General features: G+C 38.5%; 1 non-coding gene across 1 annotated transcript; it reads right to left on the bottom strand.

The window, feature by feature from the left end:
• Positions 1-7422: 7422 nt before the first annotated feature.
• Positions 7423-7530, bottom strand: LOC148577525 (small nucleolar RNA R71). Its single transcript, XR_015903771.1, has one exon. It is a non-coding gene; the product is annotated as a small nucleolar RNA R71 (small nucleolar RNA).
• Between the last annotated feature and the right edge of the window lie 15530 nt (positions 7531-23060).

Here is a 23060-nt window from a genome sequence, read left to right as displayed (position 1 = left end):
TCATCCTGAACAATAATGGAAATGTCTTTCGTCAGTTTATCAGTAACTTCAGCTGGAAAGAACTTTTCCAAAAATTCTCTTCTAAGTGTATCCCAGTTGGATACAGTTGCTGCGGGTTGAGTGTAGTACCACTCTCTCGCCTTTCCCTCAAGAGAGAACGGGAAGGCTTTTAGCAAAATAGAAGTTTCATCCGCACCATCACGCCTGACAGTAAAACAGGCTGCTTGAAAATCTCTCAGGTGCTTGATAGGCTCTTGAGCAGGTAAGCCATGAAACTTGGGCATCAGATTGAGCAGTGCAGTCTTTATTTTAAAGTCTGTAGCCATCGCTAGGTGATGCGCTTGAAACGGTTGCATTGTAAAATCAGGGGCTCCAGCCTCCTGGATAATAACCCTCCTAGGTGCTGCCATGTCACCTATACGTAAATCAACCGAATTAGTAGAACGGGGGCTAGTTTCTTCCTCAAATGACGTTTCAGATCCGCCCTCAGAGAGGACTAACTGACGCCGAGCTTGCCTTATTCGTGAAATAATTCTTTCAATCTCGGGATCGAATACTAGCAAGCTTGGATCAGGAAGTGAACGTGTCATCTAACGAAAGAAACAAGCAGCTCATAGTAGCAAAATAAGATAAAATGCAAATAAAAAAATCCAATCAATAACTTTAGGACTCCATTGCAACTCCCCGACAACAGCGCCAAAAATTAACGTGGTGGAAATTGGCGAGTTAAGAATTGTTATAAGATATGCGTTGCAAGTATAGTTCTTAACCAACCAGAAATCCGCTTATCAATTTAGAAGGGTTGTCACAAAATTGAAATTAAAATACTGGGAGTATGAATCCCAGGTCGTCTCCCAACGAGTTGCAGAAAGGTGTGTTATTTTATTAATCAGATGTTTTCAAAAAAGAGTTTGAGTTGAATAAACAGGAAATTAAATTGGGGAAATTAAGTAATTTAAATAAAGGCTTTGACTGGGAGTAGATTAGTTGGAAGCCCTATTCTTGTTGTAGAGTACTCTTGACGTTGGGATTTTTGCTAGCAAAGAATTTTATAAAAACAGTCGCGTTGTAGATATAGTCTCTAAACCAACAGAAATCCCTTCGTACAAACGTTTTAGTTGTCACAAGTAACAAACCCCTTTAAAATTGATAACCGAGTATTTAAACCTCGGGTCGTCTTCTCAAGGAATTACAGGGAGGTATGTTCTTATTATTGGTTATGAAGGTTGTAAATTGGGGGTTTTGGAAAGAAGGAGCAAGTAATGTAAGATAACAAGTCGTTAAAATAATAAATAACAAAGCTCTTGGCAAGGTATAAGAACTGGAAGTCCTATCCTGGTTATCCTTATCAATTGTGATGAGAATTGGATTTTTCTCCCACTTTGTTAACCTCTAACTATGAAGGTAAGTTAAGTGGATGAATTAATTTTTTATTCCTCAGATCCTAGTCTTTCCTTGAGAAAAGTTAGAGTTATTAGAACTCGAATTAATTCTTGAAGAATTCCAATTTTCAATCAACAATGAGTTTGATAACTCAAGTGTCTCCAATGACTCAACCAAAGCCAAGAGGGAAAATTCTAAATTAAATTAAAAGCATCAATATAAATAAAGCAAAGCAATCTTAAATCTGAAATACATCAAATAATATTAATTAAGAAAATCATAACATGAATGTAGCATAAGCCAAATAGGCAACATAACTAATATAAGCATCAAAGTATCTGAAAGTAAGGGATAAATATAAAGTAAAAGAACATTGAACCTGGGATTGAGAGGCACTCCTAAAACTAAGAGAAATCCTAAATTCTAAATCCTAAGGGAGAGGAGAGAACCTCTCTCTCTAAAAACTACATCTAAATCATAATAATTGTGAATTATGAGAGCATATTTTTTATGAATGAATAGATTTCCCCACTTTATAGCCTCTAATCTGTGTTTTTTGGGCCACAAACTGGGTCAAAAACAGCCCAAAAATCGCCCCCAGTGTATTCTGGTACGTTAGGGTCACGACAAAGGGATGCGGAGGCGTCATCCACGCGTTAGCGTGGATTGAAGTTTGCATATGTGACGCGGGCGCGTCATTCACGCGTTCGCGTCACCTAACGTTGGGGCAGCTATGGCAAATTATATATCAAATCGAAGCCCCGGACGTTAGCTTTCCAGCGCAACTGGAACCGCATCATTTGGACCTCTGTAGCTCAAGTTATGATAGTTTGTGTACAGAGAGGTCAGGCTAGACAGCTTTAGCAATTCCTTCAGTTTCTTGTATTCCTTTCACTTTTGCATGCTTCCTAACGAACAAGATTTTTGCCAGTAAAGAATTTTATAAAAACAGTCGCGTTGTAGATATAGTCTCTATACCAACAAAAATCTCTTCGTACAAACGTTTTGGTTGTCACAAGTAACAAACCCCTTTTAAAATTGATAACTGAGTATTTAACCTTGGGTCGTCTTCTCAAGGAATTGCAGGAAGGTATTTTCTTATTATTGGTTATGAGTTTGTAAATTGGGGTTTTGGAAGTAAGGAGGGAATATGTTGTATGACAAGTAAAATAAAATAATAATAATAAAATCTTTTGGCAAGGTATGAGAATTGGAATTCCTATCCTAGTTATCCTTATCAGGTGTGAAGAGAATTGGGTTTTAATCCCACTTGGTTAGCCTTTATTAAACAAAGGAAGGTTAAGTGGACTGATTAGCTTGATTCTCAAGTCCTAGTCAACTCCTGTGGAGAGACTAGTATTAGAGCAATCCTAGCATGAGCAGAATCTGCCAATTTCAATCACTTGCTGAGTTTGATAACTCAAGTACTACCAATCACTTGACCAAAGCCAAAAGGGAAAAAAATATCTAAATTAAATTAAAAGCAATCTTAAATAGAGCAAAGCAATCTTAAATCTGAAATACCTCAAATAACATTAATTAAGAAAATTATATGTAACATGGAAGAGTTCATAAATTAAATTGGGAAAATAAATAAAAATAAAGAACCTGGGATTGAGAGCCACTCCTAGAACTAAGAGAAATCCTAAATCCTAATCCTAAGAGAGAGGAGAGAACCTCTCTCGCTAAAAACTACATCTACTCCTAAAATTGTGAATGTGAAAGCTTGTTTTGGAATGGATGCATTCCCCCACTTTATAGCCTCTAATCTGTGTTTTCTGGGCCGCAAACTGGGTCAGAAACAGCCCAGAATTCGCTGGATGCGAATTCAAACACGGTGATTTTTGTCACTGCGATGCAGCCGCATGGAGCACGCAGTCGCATCACCTAGCATCAGGAAAACTATGGCATATTATATATCAAATTGAAGCCCCGGACGTTAGCTTTCCAACGCAACTAGAACTGCGTCGTTTGAACCTCTGTAGCTAAAGTTATATCCGTTTGAGTGTAGAGAGGTGATGAGCGGATAATTTGTACGCTTTTTGGCATTGTTTTTAGTATGTTTTTAGTAGGATCTAGTGACTTTTAGGGATGTTTTCATTAGTTTTTATGTTAAATTCACATTTCTGGACTTTACTATGAGTTTGTGTGTTTTTCTGTGATTTCAGGTATTTTCTGGCTGAAATTGAGGGACTTGAGCAAAAATCAGATTCAGAGGTTGAAGAAGGACTGCTGATACTGTTGGATTCTGACCTCCCTACACTCAAAGTGGCGCGCTTCCAATTGCGTTGGAAAGTAGACATCCAGGGCTTTCCAGCAATGTATAATAGTCAATACTTTGGCTGAGTTTAGATGACGTAAAAGGGCGTTGAACGCCAGTTCTACGCTGCTGTCTGGAGTTAAACGCCAGAAACAAGTCACAAACCAGAGTTGAACGCCAGAAATACGTTACAACCTGGCGTTCAACTCCAGAAAGAGCCTCTGCACGTGTAACATTCAAGCTCAGCCCAAGCACACACCAAGTAAGCCCCGGAAGTGGATTTATGCATCAATTACTTACTTCTGTAAACCCTAATAGCTAGTTTATTATAAATAGGACTTTTTACTATTGTATTAGACATCTTTGGAATCTTTGAACATCTTTTGATCTATTGATCACGTTTGGGGGCTGGCCATTCGACCATGCCTGGACCTTCTTCACTTTTGTATTTTCAACGGTAGAGTTTCTACACTCTATAGATTAAGGTGTGGAGCTCTGCTGTTCCTCAAAGATTAATGCAAAGTACTACTGTTTTTCTATTCAATTCAACTTGTTCCGCTTCTAAGATATTCATTCGAACTTCAACCTGAATGTGATGAACGTGACAATCATCATCATTCCTTATGAACGCGTGCCTGACAACCACTTCCGTTCTACCTTAGATTGAATGAGCATCTCTTAGATCTCTTAATCAGAATCTTCGTGGTGTAAGCTAGAATGATGGCGGCATTCAAGAGAATCCAGAAAGTCTAAACCTTGTCTGTGGTATTCCGAGTAGGATTCAATGATTGAATGACTGTGACGAGCTTCAAACTCGCGATTGCTGGGCGTAGTGACAGACGCAAAAGGAGGGTGAATCCTATTCCAGCATGATCGGGAACCTTAGATGATTAGCCGTGCCGTGACAAGGCATCTTGGACCATTTTCACAAGAGGAGGTGATGTAGCCACTGACAACAGTGATGCCCTTGCATAAAGCCAGCCATAGAAAGGAGTAAGACTGATTGGATGAAGACAGCAGGAAAGCGGAGGTTCAGAGGAACGATTGCATCTCCATACGCTTATCTGAAATTCCCACCAATGATTTATATAAGTATTTCTATCCTTCTTTTATTACTACATTTCGAAAACTACATAACTATTTTATATCCGCCTGACTGAGATTTACAAGGTGACCATAGCTTGCTTCATACCAACAATCTCCGTGGAATTCGACCCTTACTCACGTAAGGTATTACTTGGACGACCCAGTGCACTTACTGGTTAGTTATGCAAAGTTGTGAAGATATGTTTAGACCATGGTTCTGTGCATCCGTTTTTGGTGTCATCGCCAGGGAATCAATTTCGAACAATAATTCACAACCTGAGTAACAATTTCACATACCAAGTTTTTGGCGCCGTTGCCGGGGATTGTTCGAGTTTGGACAACTGACGGTTCATCCTGTTGCTCAGATTGGGTAACTTTCTTTTCGTTTTCTTTTCAAAAAGTTTTCAAAAAATTTCTCAAAAAGATCTTTCAAAAATTTCTCCTTTGTTTTCGAAAAAAAAAATATTTTAAAATAAAAATATTTTAAAAATATTTTTTTCTTCAGAATTTTTAAGAATGAATCCTAGTGTTTCATGAAGCGTGTTGAAGCCTGGCTGGCTGTAAAGCCGTGTCTAAATTCTTTTGGACTGAAGTTTTGGCTTAAAATTGAATGAATTACACTCATATTTTGACTAAAGCTTGGCTGGCTATTAAGCCATGCCTGACCCTTTGATTGGAGCTTTAGACTAACATGGCAAGATTCCTGGAATTCATATTAAAAATTTTGGAATCCTTATTTTTGTTTTTCAAATAATTTTCAAAAAAAAAATACAAAAAAATTAGAAAATCATAAAAATCAAAAATATTTTTTGTGTTTCTTGTTTGAGTCTTGAGTCATGTTATAAGTTTGGTGTCAATTGCATGTTCATCTTGCATTTTTCGAAAAAATTCATGCATTCATAGTGTTCTTCATGATCTTCAAGTTGTTCTTGGTAAGTCTTCTTGTTTGATCTTTGCATTTGCATGTTTTGTGTCTTTTCTTGTTTTTCATATGCATTCTTGAATTCTTAATGTCTAAGTATTAAAGAATTCTAAGTTTGGTGTCTTGCATATTTTCTTGGCATTAAAAATTTTTCAAAAATGTGTTCTTGATGTTCATCATGATCTTCATAGTGTTCTTGGTGTTCATCTTGACATTCATAGCATTCTTGCATGCATTCATTGTTTTGATCCATAACTTTCATGCTTTGCATCATTTTTCTTGTTTTTTCTCTCTCATCATAAAAATTCAAAAATCAAAAAAATATATCTTTCCCTTTTTCTCTCTTAAAATTTCAAAAATTAGATTTGACTTTTTCAAAAATTTTTAAAAGCTAGTTGTTTTTATGAGTCAAATCAAATTTTCAATTTAAAAATCTTATCTTTTTCAAAATCTTTTTCAAAAATCAAATCTTTTTCATTTTTCTTAGTTATTTTCGAAAATTACAAAAATATTTTTCAAAAACCTTTTTCTTATATCAAATTTTCGAAAATAACAATAACAATTAATGTTTTGATTCAAAAATTTCAAGTTTGTTACTTGCTTGTTAAGAAAGATTCAAACTTTAAGTTCTAGAATCATATCTTGTGATTTCTTGTGAATCAAGTCATTAATTGTGATTTTAAAAATCAAATCTTTTTCAAAACTAATTTCAATCATATGTTTTCAAAAATATCTTCTTATCTTACCTTTTTCAAAAATTTGATTTCAAAATATCTTTTCCAACTTCCTAACTTTTTATCTTTTCAAATTTGTTTCAACTAACTAACTAACTTTTTGTTTGTTTCTTATGCTTTTCAAAACTACCTAACTAACTCTCTCTCTCTAATTTTCGAAAATATCTTCCCTCCTTTTCAAAAATTCTTTTTAATTAACTAATTAATTTAATTTTTTATTTTAATTTTCGAAAATTACTAACCTTTTTCAAAAACTATTTTCGAAAATTACTAACTCTTTTTCAAAAATTATTATTTTCGAAAATCCTCTCCCTCTCTCATCTTATTCTATTTATTTATTCATCTACTAATATCTCTTCCTCACATCACTCACCAAATTCGAACCCCCTCTTTTATCTGTGTTCGAATTTTTTCTTCTTTTCTTCTTCTACTAACAATAAGGAACCTCTTTACTGTGACATAGAGGATTCCTCTTCTTTTCTTGTTCTCTTCTCTTTCTTATGAGCAGGAACAAAGAAAAAGGCATTCTTGTTGAAGCTGATCCAGAACCTGAAAGGACTCTGAAGAGGAAACTAAGAGAAGCTAAATTACAACAATCCAGAGACAACCTTATTGAAAATTTCGAACAAGTAAAGGAGATGGCAGCCGAACCCAACAACAATAATGCAAGGAGGATGCTTGGTGACTTTACTGCACCTAATTCCAATTTACATGGAAGAAGCATCTCTATTCCTACCATGGGAGCAAACAACTTTGAGCTGAAACCTCAGCTAGTTTCTCTGATGCAGCAAAACTGCAAGTTTCATGGACTTCCATCGGAAGATCCTTTTCAGTTCTTAACTGAATTCTTGCAGATCTGTGATACTGTTAAGACTAATGGAGTAGATCCTGAAGTCTACAGGCTCATGCTTTTCCCTTTTGCTATAAGAGACAGAGCTAGAATATGGTTGGACTCTCAACTCAAAGATAGCCTGAACTCTTGGGATAAGCTGGTCACGGCTTTCTTAGCCAAGTTCTTTCCTCCTTAAAAGCTGCTCAAGCTTAGAACTGATGTTCAAACCTTCAGACAAAAAGAAGGTGAATCCCTCTATGAAGCTTGGGAAAGATACAAACAACTGACCAAAAAGTGTCCTTCTGACATGCTTTCAGAATGGACCATCCTGGATATATTCTATGATGGTTTATCTGAGCTATCAAAGATGTCATTGGATACTTCTGCAGGTGGATCCATTCACCTAAAGAAAACGCCTGCAGAAGCTCAAGAACTCATTGACATGGTTGCTAATAACCAGTTCATGTACACTTCTGAGAGGAATCCAATGAGTAATGGGATGTCTCAGAAGAAGGGAGTTCTTGAAGTTGATACTCTAAATGCCATATTGGCTCAGAACAAAATATTGACTCAGCAAGTCAATATGATTTCTCAGAGTCTAAATGGAATGCAAGCTGCATCCAACAGTACTCAAGAGGCTTCTTATGAAGAAGAAGCTTATGATCCTGAGAACCCTGCAATAGCAGAGGTAAATTACATGGGTGAACCATATGGAAACACCTATAATCCATCATGGAGAAATCATCCAAATCTCTCATGGAAGGATCAAAGGCCTCAACAAGGCTTTAATAATGGTAGAAGAAATAGGTTTAACAATAATAAACCTTTTCCATCATCCACTCAGCAACAGACAGAGAACTCTGAACAAAATACCTCTAATTTAGCAAACTTAATCTCTGATCTATCCAAAGCCACTGTAAGTTTCATGAATGAAACAAGGTCTTCCATTAGAAATTTGGAAGCACAAGTGGGCCAGCTGAGTAAAAGGATCACTGAAATCCCTCCTAGTACTCTCCCAAGCAATACAGAAGAGAATTCAAAAGGAGAGTGCAAGGCCATTGACATAAGCACCATGGCCGAACCTGTAAGGGAAGGAGAGGACGTGAATCCCAAGGAGGAAGACCTCCTGGGATGTCCAGTGATCAATAAGGAGCTTTCCTCTGAGGAACCAAAGGACTCTGAGGCTCATCTAGAGACCATAGAGATTCCATTGAACCTCCTTATGCCATTCATGAGCTCTGATGAGTATTCCTCTTCTGAAGAGAATGAGGATGTTACTGAAGAGCAAGCTGCCAAGTTCCTTGGTGCAATCATGAAGCTAAATGCCAAATTATTTGGCATTGATACTTGGGAAGATGAACCTCCCTTGTTCACCAATGAACTAAGTGATCTGGATCAACTGACATTGCCTCAGAAGAGACAGGATCCTGGAAAGTTCATAATACCTTGTACTATAGGCACCATGATCTTTAAGGCTCTGTGTGACCTTGGTTCAGGGATAAACCTCATGCCCCTCTCTGTAATAGAGAAACTGGGAATCTATGGGGTACAAGCTGCTAAAATCTCATTAGAGATGGCAGACAATTCAAGAAAACAGCCTTATGGACAAGTAGATGACGTGTTAGTAAAGGTTGAAGGCCTTTACATCCCTGCTAATTTCATAGTCCTGGATACTGGAAAGGAAGAGGATGAATCCATCATCCTAGGAAGACCTTTCCTAGCCACAGCAAGAGCTGTGATTGATGTGGACAGAGGAGAATTGATCCTTCAATTAAATGAGGACAACCTTGTGTTTACAACTCAAGGATCTCTCTCTGCATCCATGGAGAGGAAGCATAAAAAGCTTCTCTCAAAGCAGAGTCAACCAAAGCCCCCACAGTCAAACTCTAAGTTTGGTGTTGGGAGGCCACAACCAAACTCTAAGTTTGGTGTCAAACCCCTATATCCAAACTCTAAGTTTGGTGTTGGGAGGTCTCAACAAAGCTCTGCACATCTGTGAGGCTCCATGAGAGCCCGCTGTCAAGCTATTGACATTAAAAAAGCACTTATTGGGAGACAACCCAATGTTTAATTATCTAATTTTATTTTTGTTTTTCATGTTTTATTAGGTTCATGATCATGTGGAGTCACAAAATAAATATAAAAATTGAAAACGGAATCAAAAACAGCAGAAGAAAAATCACACCATAGAGGAAGACCTTACTGGCGTTTAAACGCCAGTAAGAAGCATGTTTTGGGCGTTCAACGCCAGAACAGAGCATGGTTTTGGCGCTGAACGCCAGAAATGGGCAGCATCTGGGCGTTTGAACGCCAGAAATGCACCCTGGAGGAGAGCTGGCGCTGAACGCCCAGAACAAGCATGGTTCTGGCGTTCAGCGCCAGAAATAGGCTACAAATGGGCGTTCAACGCCCAGAACAAGCACCAACCTGGCGCTGAACGCCCAGAGTTGTGTGCAAGGGCATTTTACATGCCTAATTTGGTGCAAGGTTGTAAATCCTTGAACACCTCAAGATCTGTGGACCCCACAGGATCACCTCAGGATCTGTAGACCCCACAGGATCTCCACCTACCTCCACTCACTTCTTCTCACCCCTCTTTCACACAATCCCATAAACACTCTTCCCCAAAACCCTTCACCAATCACCTCAATCTCTCTTCCCCATCACCTCTTCACAACTCACATCCATCCACTCTTCCCCATAAACCTACCTCATAACTCCACCTACCTTCAAAATTCAAAATAAATTTCCCACCCAAACCCACCCAAAATGGCCGAACCTTAACCCCCCTCCCTTCCCTATATAAAGCCTTCCATTCTTCCTCATTTTCACACAACACAACCCTCTCTTCTCTTCTTGGCCGAAACACACCTCCCCCATCTTCTCCATCTTTTCTTCTTCTTCTTCTTCATCTTTTCTTTCTTCTCTTGCTCGAGGGCGAGCAAAATTCTAAGTTTGGTGTGGTAAAAGCATAAGCTTTTTGTTTTTCCATTACCATTGATGGCACTTAAGACTGGAGAATCCTCTAGAAAAGGGAAAGGGAAGACAAAAGCTTCCACCTCCGAGTCATGGGAGATGGAAAGGTTCATCTCCAAAGCCCATCAAGACCACTTCTATGATGTTGTGGCCAAGAAGAAGGTGATCCCCGAGGTCCCTTTCAAACTCAAAAGAAATGAGTATCCGGAGATCCGACATGAAATTCAAAGAAGAGGTTGGGAAGTTCTAACAAACCCCATCCAACAAGTCGGCATCCTAATGGTTCAAGAGTTCTATGCTAATGCATGGATCACTAGGAACCATGATCAAAGTAAGAACCCGAACCCAAAGAATTATCTCACCATGGTTCGGGGGAAATACTTAGATTTTAGTCTGGAAAATGTGAGGTTGGCGTTCAACTTGCCAAACATGGAAGAGAACGCACGCCCCTACACAAGGAGAGTCAACTTTGATCAAAGGTTGGACCAAGTCCTCATGGACATATGTGTAGAAGGAGCTCAATGGAAGATTGACTCAAAAGGCAAACCGGTTCAACTAAGAAGACTGGACCTTAAGCCTGTAGCTAGAGGATGGTTGGAGTTCATTCAATGCTCAATCATTCCCACTAGCAACCGGACTGAAGTCACTATAGACCGGGCCATCATGATCCATAGCATCATGATTGGAGAAAAGGTGGAAGTTCATGAGATTATACCTCAAGAACTCTACAAGGTGGCTGACAAGTCCTCTACTATGGCAAGGTTAGCCTTTCCTCACCTCATTTTCCACCTATGCAATTCGGCTGGGATTGACATAGAGGGAGATATCCTCATTAAAGAGGACAAGCCCATCACTAAGAAAAAAATGGAGCAAGCAAGAGAGCCCATTCATGGAGCTCAAGAGGCGCATGAAGCTCATCACCATGAGATCCCGGAGATGCCTCAAATGCATTTTCCTCCACAAAACTATTGGGAGCAAATCAACACCTCCCTAGGAGAACTAAGCTCCAACATGGGACAATTAAGGGTGGAACATCAAGAGCACTCCATCATCCTTCATGAAATTAGAGAAGATCAAAAAGCAATGAGGGAGGAGCAACAAAGACAAGGAAGAGACATAGAAGAGCTCAAGGACATCATTGGTTCCTCAAGAAGGAAACGCCACCATCACTAAGGTGGATTCATTCCTTGTTCCTATTTCTTCTGTTTTTTGTTTTCTATGTTAGGTGTTTATCTATGTTTGTGTCTTCATTACATGATCATTAGTAGTTAGTAATTATGTCTTAAAGTTATGAATGTCCTATGAATCCATCACCTCTCTTAAATAAAAACTGTTTTAATTCAAAAGAACAAGAAGTACATGAGTTTCGAATTTATCCTAGAACTTAGTTTAATTATATTGATGTGGTGACAATGCTTCTTGTTTTCTGAATGTATGCTTGAACAGTGCATATGTCTTTTGAAGTTGTTGTTTAAGAATGTTAAATATGTTGGCTCTTGAAAGAATGATGACTAGGAGACATGTTATTTGATAATCTAAAAAATCATAAAAATGATTCTTGAAGGAAGAAAAAGCAGCAAAGAACAAAGCTTGCAGAAAAAAAAAATAGGCGAAAAAAAAATAGAAAGAAAAAGAAAAAGCAAGCAGAAAAAGCCAAAAGCTCTTAAAACCAAGAGGCAAGAGCAAAAAGCCAGTAACCCTTAAAACCAAAAGGCAAGGGCAAATAAAAAGGATCCCAAGGCTTTGAGCATCAGTGGATAGGAGGGCCTAAAGGAATAAAATCCTGGTCTAAGCGGCTAAACCAAGCTGTCCCTAACCATGTGCTTGTGGCGTGAAGGTGTCAAGTGAAAACTTGAGACTGAGCGGTTAAAGTCAAGGTCCAAAGCAAAAGAAGAGTGTGCTTAAGAACCCTGGACACCTCTAATTGGGGACTTTAGCAAAGTTGAGTCACAGTCTGAAAAGGTTCACCCAATTATGTGTCTGTGGCATTTATGTATCTGGTGGTAATACTGGAAAACAAAGTGCTTAGGGCCACGACCAAGACTCATAAAACAAGCTGTGTTCAAGAATCATCATACTGAACTAGGAGAGTCAATAACACTATCTGAACTCTGAGTTCCTATAGATGCCAATCATTCTGAACCTCAATGGATAAAGTGAGATGCCAAAACTATTCAAGAGGCAAAAAGCTATAAGTCCCGCTCATATGATTGAAGCTATGTTTCATTGATAGTTTGAAATTTATAGTATATTCTCTTCTTTTTATCCTATTTGATTTTCAGTTGCTTGGGGACAAGCAACAATTTAAGTTTGGTGTTGTGATGAGCGGATAATTTGTACACTTTTTGGCATTGTTTTTAGTATGTTTTTAGTAGGATCTAGTTACTTTTAGGGATGTTTTCATTAGTTTTTATGTTAAATTCACATTTCTGGACTTTACTATGAGTTTGTGTGTTTTTCTATGATTTCAGGTATTTTCTGGCTGAAATTGAGGGACTTGAGCAAAAATCAGATTCAGAGGTTGAAGAAGGACTGCTGATGCTGTTGGATTCTGACCTCCCTACACTCAAAGTGGATTTTCTGGAGCTATAGAACTCAAAATGGTGCGCTTTTAATTGCGTTGGAAAGTAGACATCCAGGGCTTTCCAGCAATGTATAATAGATCATACTTTGGCCGAGTTTAGATGACGTAAAAGGGCGTTGAACACCAGTTCTATGCTGCTATCTGGAGTTAAACGCTAGAAACAAGTCACAAACCAGAGTTGAACGCCAGAAATACGTTACAACCTGGTGTTCAACTTCAGAAAGAGCCTCTGCACGTGTAACATTCAAGCTCAGCCCAAGCACACACCAAGTGGGCCCCAGAAGTGGATTTATGCATCAATTACTTACTTCTATAAACCCTAGTAGCTAGTTTATTATAAATAGGACTTTTTACTATTGTATTAGACATCTTTGGAATCTTTGAACATCTTTTGATCTATTGATCACATTTGGGGGCTGGCCATTCGGCCATGCCTGGACCTTCTTCACTTATGTATTTTCAACGGTAGAGTTTCTACACTCCATAGATTAAGGTGTGGAGCTCTGCTGTTCCTCAAAGATTAATGCAAAGTACTACTGTTTTTCTATTCAATTCAACTTGTTCTGCTTCTAAGATATTCATTCGCACTTCAACCTAAATGTGATGAACGTGACAATCATCATCATTCCATATGAACGCGTGCCTGACAACCACTTCCGTTCTACCTTAGATTGAATGAGCATCTCTTAGATCTCTTAATCAGAATCTTCGTGGTGTAAGCTAGAATGATGGCGGCATTCAAGAGAATCCATAAAGCCAGCCATAGAAAGGAGTAAGACTGATTGGATGAAGACAGCAGGAAAGCGGAGGTTCAGAGAAACGATTGCATCTCCATACGCTTATCTGAAATTCTCACCAATGATTTACATAAGTATTTCTATCCTTCTTTTATTACTACATTTCGAAAACTACATAACTATTTTATATCCGCCTGACTGAGATTTACAAGGTGACCATAGCTTGCTTCATACCAACAATCTCCGTGGGATTCGACCCTTACTCACGTAAGGTATTACTTGGACAACCCAGTGCACTTGCTGGTTAGTTATGCGAAGTTGTGAAGATATGTTTAGACTATGGTTCTGTGCATCCGTTTTTGGTGTCATCGCCAAGGAATCAATTTCGAACAATAATTCACAACTTGAGTAACAATTTCGCATACCAAGAGGTCAGGCTGGACATTGAACCACTAACTCAAGAAGTTCTTGATGAAGAGGATGCTCCAACCATCATACAATACCCAAGTCCTGAAATCAAGGTGGTGAAGGCAATCAACATGAGCACTAAAAAGAGGATGGTGACCAAGAAAGGAAGGACAATATCCATGAAGAAGAAAAGGTCAACCAAAAGCCATCCCAACCCTACCCCAACAAGCAAGTTTACACAAGCTAACAACAAAAGAAAGCTTGCTGGGGAGAGGCACTCAAAACAAGAGGCATTAACTGGCTCCTCTTTCCTCTTGATGTCATTCCTCTTAACAAACTGGAAGAAGAGGAAGAAAGTCGTGAACAACATGTCAAGCTAATGACATTAAAAGAGCGCTTGTTAGGAGGCAACCCAACCGTAGGTAACATTTCCTTGCTTTGCTTAGTTTACTTTCAATAATTTGGCATATGATTGCACTCTAAGTTTGGTGTTGCCATGCAACAATTTGAATTTCAATCTTCACTGGGTACTTGCAACATTCTAGATTGATAGTAGCACACTAAGTTTGGTGTTGCCACTTAACTTTCATGCAAAGTACCATGCCAACACCACTTATTAATGCAATCAAAATGTCTCTGTTTGTATCTCTTGTATCTTTATTGTATCCTTAACCTTGCTTGCTGAAACACATGCATACTCACACTTCATTCTAAGACATTCATGATCCATCATGGACCCCGTCACCACTGTTTTAATTGTTTCCTAAGTATAAGCAATCATTCTATGTCTGGTGTGGGAAGGGGAAGAATAGGAGGAAAAGGGCAACAACAATGAAGATAAAATACAAGGTGGTAAAGTTCCTTTCTCCTCTTACTTATTTCCTGCACTTTAATCTGCATGATTGTCTTCTATGTTCTTTGTATGTATGTGTGCTTTCTCCTTGTGAATAAGCATGTCAATTCTGTCTTTTAAACTTTTTATTGATTAAGGTTGTGTTTTCTAGTCTAAATGTCATTACTGCATCCTTACTTTGCTTACTAGTATGCTTGTCCCTTTTGAATCAAATGAAAAGAGAATGAGTGTTTTATAAAAGACTAGAGTGGAGTTCATACTATGGAGTAAGTTCCTGAGTTTGTGGTGTGGTCATAAGTTAGCTAAGTTGGTTCAACTACAAAGTGGGAAGACAACTATCTGTCCTGAATCACATCCTTTGAACACACCCCATGAGACTAGCTAAATAACAAGATCTTAATAAGAAAAAGGGAAAGAACAAAGGTTGAAGAATAAAAGAAAAAAAAATAGCAAGAAAAGAGGCTAGGCACCAAGGGTTTGAGTCTTGAGGGATGTGTCTGTGGTGTTCTTGTACCAAGGATCTGCTTGGATTACTAAGCTCTCAGGGGTGCTTTATCACCTGATAACTTGGGTTAACTAACCCGGGATTATCAGCTGAAAGTCCACTATCAAGAGCAATCTTTGCTGCAGAATATTTAGTAGCCCAAAGAGGTGCTGGACACCAAGACCTCAAGGAAAGAAAATAAACAAACCATGTGCCTGTGGTGTGTATGTATGGGGGAGAGACTTGAGGAAGTAAGTCCGTAGGGGTGTTTCAACACCTAGCACGTTGAACAAACTGGTTTGGGAGTGTTGGCTGAAAGCTTATTTTAAAGAGTTGCCCCCTTATAGAGCACTTAGCCTAAGAACACAAATAAGCCCTGAATTGACAAGAAACAAAAGGGATCAATGAATAAAAGTCTCATGGGATGCAAGCAAAGTGAGTATTCTAGGACATGATAAAGGTCTGAAAGCCAGTGAAGGAATGAACCTAAGTTGCTATGCATGAAACCACCATAAAACCAGGGACATGACTTCCACAAGAATGACTCATTTTCTCTTGGCATTCCATTCATCATTCTCTTGTTCCAGTACTTGCTTAGGGACAAGTAAGCTTTAAGTTTGGTGTTGTGATGCCAGGGCATTTTGGCCAGTTTTACTGACCTTTTCTTTACTATTTTTAAGGTAGTTTCATGCATTTTCTTAGAAAATAAGCGAGTTTTGGATAGATATTCACTTACATCTTGATTCAAGCATACATTGTGCACTTTACATGATTTCATGAGAATTTTGCATGAATTATATGATAAATTGGATGATGCATGATCCCATGATTAAGAGCAAGACTTTGATGCACTTTGTTTGATTGATTTCAGGCCAAAAGAAGAAGAGAAGAGCCACGTTAGTGGCTACGTTAGTTACACTAACGTGGAAGGAAGGAAAGCCACAACGTTAGTGAGAAAAGTTAGTGGCATTAACTTTGAAGAAGGAGAGCATGGAACGAAGACCCACGTTAAGAGTCACGTTAGCTACACTAACGTGAAATCTAACGAAGGAACAAAAGGCACCAAGCAACGTTAATGGGGAAGGTGAGCCCCAATAATGCTTGCGAAAGGGGTATATGCCAACGTTAGTGGAAAAAGTGAGTGCCACTAACGTTTTCGAAGCAAGAAGACCCACGTTAGCTTCCACGTTAACTATATTAACTGGGAACTAACGTGGAAGGAAAGGGAGATGCCAAAGTTAGTGGAAAAGGTGATCTCCACTAACGTTGGTGAAGCAAAAAGACCCACGTTAACTTCCACGTTAACTAAGTTAACGTGGGCAAAAGTCCCACCTGGCAGCCTGACCAAGCCTTCTTCAAACACGCACAACTTGAGCCACAAAGCTCCAAATGAGGTGATTCTAGTGGCATTGGAAAGTAGGATTCCAGATATTTCCAAGCATATATGGCACTACATGGTTGACACTAAATTTGAGGGAGAAAACTTGCCCCGAAAGTACAATGATGAACATGGTATCAACCTGTATTAAGGCCAACTGACCTCTTCACTTTCCAAGAAGTGTAACTCGAGTTGTAGAGCTCTAAATGATGCGCTTCCAAAGGCATTGGAAAGTAGACATCCAGGGCTTTCCAACAATATATAACAGTATGGGGTGGACACTAAGTTTGAGCTACAGAAACTGGCAATAATGAAGCCCTGATCGCTAGCGTTATTGGCACTCAAGTTTTCCAGTAATGCTGGCAACTATGCCAGCGACCATGTCCACTTCAAAGGAGCATAACTTGAGTTACAGAGGTCCAATTGAGGTGATTCTAGTTGCATTAGAAATCTGACATTCAGTGCTTTCCAACGACATATAATACTCTATAGTGGGCATGAAATTGGAGCACAAACAAGAGGCATCTTTTAAGCCCCAAAAACACCAACTGGGCAGCAAGTGCAACGTTAGCCACAATAACTTTAGCACTAACGCCACACTTGTAGCATTAGTGTGGCTAACTTTAGCACTAACTTTAGCACCTGGACCTCAACTTGACTCACTCTCTCTCAAGTCCACTTCAAAGCTCAAGCAAGCAAGCCCACAATTGTTAACCAATCAAGACCACAAGAAGCATCTAGAATAGGAATTTTCATTTAATTGTAATTTGCTTTTAACTTCATTTTGTAATTTAAGAGAGCCTATATAAAGGCCTTAGTTTTTACATTGAAGGCATTCTGGAAATTCTGGAATGGGGGATTGAAGAGGGGTCTTCGGACTCCCTCCCCTCACACACTTTTCCTTCTCTTTCTTTTAGTTGTAATTTTCATTTATGAATGTTGAATTTTCAATTTCAGTTTAAATCTTCATCTTTACTTTTTTGCACTTTCTTTCTTTTCTATTTTTGTAGAGCAATGATCAACTAACTCTTTACATTGGGTTAGAGAGCTCTATTGTGATTCAATGGATTAAGTGTAGTTCTTATTCTTCTTCTTCTTTCTTTCCTCTTGATTTTACTAGAGAGCTTTCGATCTTCATCCAATTAGGTAGTTATCTTGGAAAAGAAACTATTCATACTTGGATCTCTTCTGAACCTTGAAAGAGGAATGAAGAGATCATGCTAGAAATGCTTTCTCATGCTGGACCAAATTGGGTGTGGATGGATATGTGACTATAATCCTTCAACACTTAATTTGGAAAATGCATGTGGTATAATCAGTGACCATACTTCATCTCTTCTCATGAACAATTGACCAAGGAATTGGCTATTGATCAAGATTTGAGAGATCGAATTACAAGGAATTGTAATTCGATCATTTAAGATTGCCAAGGAGATCAATGAATTCATTGATTGAGGAAGAGATGAGAATGAACTTGATCCGGAGGATTGCAATATCTCTTGATCCCAATGTTCATTTTATTTTTAGTTCTTACATTTACTTTTCATGCCATTTTACTTTTCTGCACTTTATTGCTTTCTTTACTTTTCTGTCAATTTACAATTCCTTGTTGCTTATTACTCCAATATGATTCGTCTAACTAGGATAATCAATTAACCATTGATTGCTTAATACGTTAATCTCTGTGGGATTCGACCTCACTCTTTTGTGAGTTATTACTTGACGACAATTCGGTACACTTGACGAAGGAAATTTGTTGCGAGACAAGTTTTCCATGCATCACGCGGTCGCGTGGATCAATTTGTGCCATTAGCGCACCTCCAGCCACACTTTCGCGTGACTCTCTGTTCAACCTCATTTTCTTCCAAAAGCACATACGACGCAGACACGTCGGCGACGCTATCGCGTCGCGTGCGAAAATCTTTTTTTGTTTTTTTTTTTTTTTGTAAAATGCAGAATGCAATGCTTAATGTGAATGCTATGCATGATTCCAGGTTCAATAAAATAAAATAAAATTCAAAAACAAACAAAACTAAATAAAATTAAAATTGAAAAAGGAACGATCATACCATGGTGGGTTGTCTCCCACCCAGCACTTTTAGTTAAAGTCCTTAAGTTGGACATTTGGTGAGCTCCCTATTATGGTGGCTTGTGCTTACTCATCCAGAAATCTCCACCAATGTTTACATCTCCAGTAGCCTTCGGGGTCCCAAACTAAGCATGTAAAGCCCTTAAGAAGCTTCAAACAGATTCTTAGGCTCCCGGGGTAACAAGTGTCAGAGCAGATTCCAGGATCCCAAATCTTGCTTTTACACCCATCCTTGTCGGGATCTATATTCTTCCAACTGGGTGATAAGTAATTTGAATTCTCACTGCAGCTACCAAACAGCTTCCTAGACCCATTCTGTTGAGCTTTACACCAACCTTTGCATTTAAACTTAAAGCTTCCAACCATGATGAACCTTGTAGGACAATTCTTACCACTGGCCATCTTCCTCTTACTCTTAATGTTACAAAGAGCTCTAAGTTGACCATCCTTCTCCAGTAGCCCATATTCAAGTGGAATTAGAAAGCTAAGGGATATGAATTTTACCCACTTGAATGTTGTGAAGGATGATGGCAACTTAGGAGGAGGTATTTTTAATGAAATTGCAAGCTCCACTCCCTTGTGCTCTTCTCTGATAATTACCACCTCTTTGCAAGCTTCTTCAATTTCAACCTCTTCCTCTTGGTAGCTTTCTTCCAATTCAATCTCCTCTGCATTGCTTTCCAAGGGCATGGGAGATTGTGCTTCTTCTTCTTGAATCTCCATCTCTTGATCAACCTCTTCCAAGTCTTCAACTGTGATATGCCTTGGAGGTTGTACACCCTCCTCAGCATCAATTTCAATCGTCTTGGAAGGAGGTTCTATGACTGGACTTTCCCATGGAGGTTCTGCATCTCCTAAGTCTGCAACCACTTCTTCTTCTTCGATAATTACAGCTTCCTCCACTTGTTCCAGTATAAAGTCATGCTCCGTACTGTCCACCGGAGTTTCTAATATCTCCTTCATGCTACGTTCTTCATTAGATTGCCCACATGAAGCCATGGGAGCACTTTGAGTGTCCGAGCGTCGGGAACCTAATTGACTTATCTCTTGATTTAGTTGATATAGAGTTGCATGAAATCAATCCGCTACTTCCTTGAGATGATCCCTTGATTCTTCCTTCACTAATTCTTCAACCACTCCTTCGACTTCAAGGGTTTTTACTACCTTCACCTTTAGGGCCTCCTCTAGCTCCTTATGAAGTATGGATTCGCGAAGATGATCCCTTCTCTCTTGTTCCATATCAATAGCATCATTGAGATCATGTTGCTCTTGGATTGATGGATGTGGGTGCTCTTCCATGGATGGTGGTGATGGGATGGAGAGATCATTCTGTGGTTGACAAGGAAGTGCACTAGAGCTTGAGGGTTGAATGTTGAAGGTATTTGGTGGTCTAATTTGGGCGAAGAGAGCTTGTATAGTAGAGTTTAGATCGGCAAGTGCTTTCTCCATGGAGGTTTGGGGTGGATAGGAGGGTTCGTTTGGTTCATAGGGTGGTTGGTATGGTGGATGTGGGTTAGGGTCATATGGTGGTGAATGGTGAAAAGGGGCTTGTGAGTATGGTGGTCCAAAGTCATGTTGAGGAGAGGGTTTATAGGCATATGGTGGCGGTTGTTGATAGTCCATTGGAGGTGGTTGTTGCCATGAGGGTTGATCAAATCCTTGTGGCTCCTCCCATCTTTGATTGTTCCAACCTTGATGCCTGTTCTCATTGTAATTTCTTCTTCCTGCAACATAATTGTAACCAGAGTCATAGCCAAAGGGGTGAGAATTCATAGTAGCAAATAAAAATTAAAAATAAAAATAAAAACAATTTTAAATTAAAAGGTTATTTAAATTTTGAATTTGAAAATTAAATTTTGAAATTTTGAATTTTAAAATTTTGAATTTTGAATTTTTGAAATTTGAAATTTGAAAATTTTTAAATTCGAATTTTGAAAATTTTTAAATTTGAATTTTGAAATTTGATTTTTGAAATAAGATAAGATAAAATAAAAATTTTAAATTAAAAACCAATAACCTCTTAACTTAAGAAAAAGCAAAAATAAAAACAAAAATAAAAATAAATAAACAAGCAAAAATAAAATATTTACAATAACCAATAATAAGGCACACGTTTGCAATTCCCCGGCAACGGCGCCATTTTGACGAACAAGATTTTTGCCAGTAAAGAATTTTATAAAAATAGTCGCATTGTAGATATAGTCTCTAAACCAACAAAAATCTCTTCGTACAAACGCTTTGGTTGTCACAAGTAACAAACCCCTTTTAAAATTGATAACCGAGTATTTAACCTCGGGTCGTCTTCTCAAGGAATTGCAGGGAGGTATGTTCTTATCATTGGTTATGAGTTTGTAAATTGGGGTTTTGGAAGTAATGAGGGAATATGTTATATGACAATTAAAATAAAATAATAATAATAAAATCTCTTGGCAAGGTATGAGAATTGGAATTCCTATCCTAGTTATCTTTATCAGGTGTGAAGAGAATTGGGTTTTAATCCCACTTGGTCAGCCTTTATTAAACAAAGGAAGGTTAAGTGGACTGATTAGCTTGATTCTCAAGTCCTAGTCAACTCCTGTAGAGAGACTAGTGTTAGAGCAATCCTAGCTTCAGCAGAATCTGCCAATTTCAATCACTTGCTGAGTTTGATAACTCAAGTACTACCAATCACTTGACCAAAGCCAAAAGGAAAAAAAAATATCTAAATTAAATTAAAAGCAATCTTAAACAGAGCAAAGCAATCTTAAATCTGAAATACCTCAAATAACATTAATTAAGAAAATTATATGTAACATGGAAGAGTTCATAAATTAAATTGAGAAAATAAATAAAAATAAAGAACCTGGGATTGAGAGCCACTCCTAGAACTAAGAGAAATCCTAAATCCTAATCCTAAATCCTGAATGTAGAACTCATAACATAGAAAAGGGAATTAAAGAAAGACATGATAAATAAAACTCAAAGAATTCAATTAAAAATAAAAGTAACTCTTGTATTAATAAATTCTAAAATAATCCAATAATGAAATTGAGTAAATTAAAGGACATGGAAGAGTAAAGCCAAGTAAAGAAAACGAACTAGAATGACAAAGTCTTGATGAGGTAATAACTCTTCTCAATATCCCAATGCAAAGAGCAATAGAAATAAAAAATCCTAAGAACTATGAATGTGTAGAGAGAAAACCTAGAGGAGGAGTAAAAACTAGATCTAAAAACTAAAACTGTGTAGAATGAATGTTGTTTTTGGTTTCTCCATGTTCTCTGGCTCTAGTCTGCCTTTCTGGGCCGAAAACTGGGTCAAAACAGGGCCCAAAATCGCCCCCAGCGAATTCTGCAGATTATGCAGATCGCGTACGCACGCGATCGCGTCATTCATGCGGATGCGTCATTCGGCGTTTTGCTTTGCCACGCGGGCGCGTCGTTCACGCCTCCGCATCACTTGTGCTATTCCAATCAGCGCAGTCGCGTGAGCCATGCGGCCGCGTCACTGCGATTTCCTCTCTTTCGCACGGTTGCGTGAGCCATGTGGCCGCCTCACTTCCTCGCTGGTCATCTCCTCAACTTCTTGTGTTCCTTCCATTTTTGCAAGCTTCCTTTCCAATCTCCAACTCATTCATGCCCTATAAAGCCTGAAACACTTAACACATAGATCACGGTATCTAATGGAATAAAGGAGAATTAAAATACAAAATTAAAAGTCTCTAGGAAGTAAGTATTCAATCATGTAATAATTTTAGGAAGGAAATATAAATGCATGCTAATCATATGAATAAGTAGGTAAAGATGATGATAAAACCACACAATTTAACACATTATAAACCATAAAATAGTGGTTTATCAATACTCGTATCATCAATTCTGACCGGAGTCACCGACAGAGTTAAATCTTCCTTCAACTAGACCGATTTAGGTTCTAACACATGTCTAGAATTAGGAGTATACTTCCGAAGCTGCGACATGTGAAATACATCATGCAGGTTCGAAAGGTAAGGTGGTAGAGCCATCTGATACGCCACCGGTCCAACCCTCTCAAGGATCTGTAACGGAACGATGTATCGGGGATTCAGTTTTTTTGTCTTAATCGCTCTACCTACTCCTGTTGTCGGAGTAACCTTAAGGAAAGAATGGTCTCCTTCCTCAAACTCTAAGGACTTTCGCCTCTGATTGGCGTAACTCTTCTGACGGCTCTGAGCAGTGAGCACCCTATCTCTGATTTTCTTAACTTGTTTCATAGTTTCAGCTATCATCTCAGGCCCCAATAGACTTTTCTCCCCAGCTTCATACTAACATAGTGGAGATTGGCATTTCCTCCCATACAGAGCCTTATACGGAGCC

The sequence above is a fragment of the Arachis ipaensis genome, chromosome B1 (genome assembly GCF_059453495.1).
Source record: "Arachis ipaensis isolate K30076 ecotype BB chromosome B1, ASM5945349v1, whole genome shotgun sequence".
In the NCBI taxonomy this organism is placed as follows: domain Eukaryota; kingdom Viridiplantae; phylum Streptophyta; class Magnoliopsida; order Fabales; family Fabaceae; genus Arachis; species Arachis ipaensis.
Note: the sequence above shows the minus strand (reverse complement) of the source record. Positions and strands in the feature narration are given on the sequence as shown.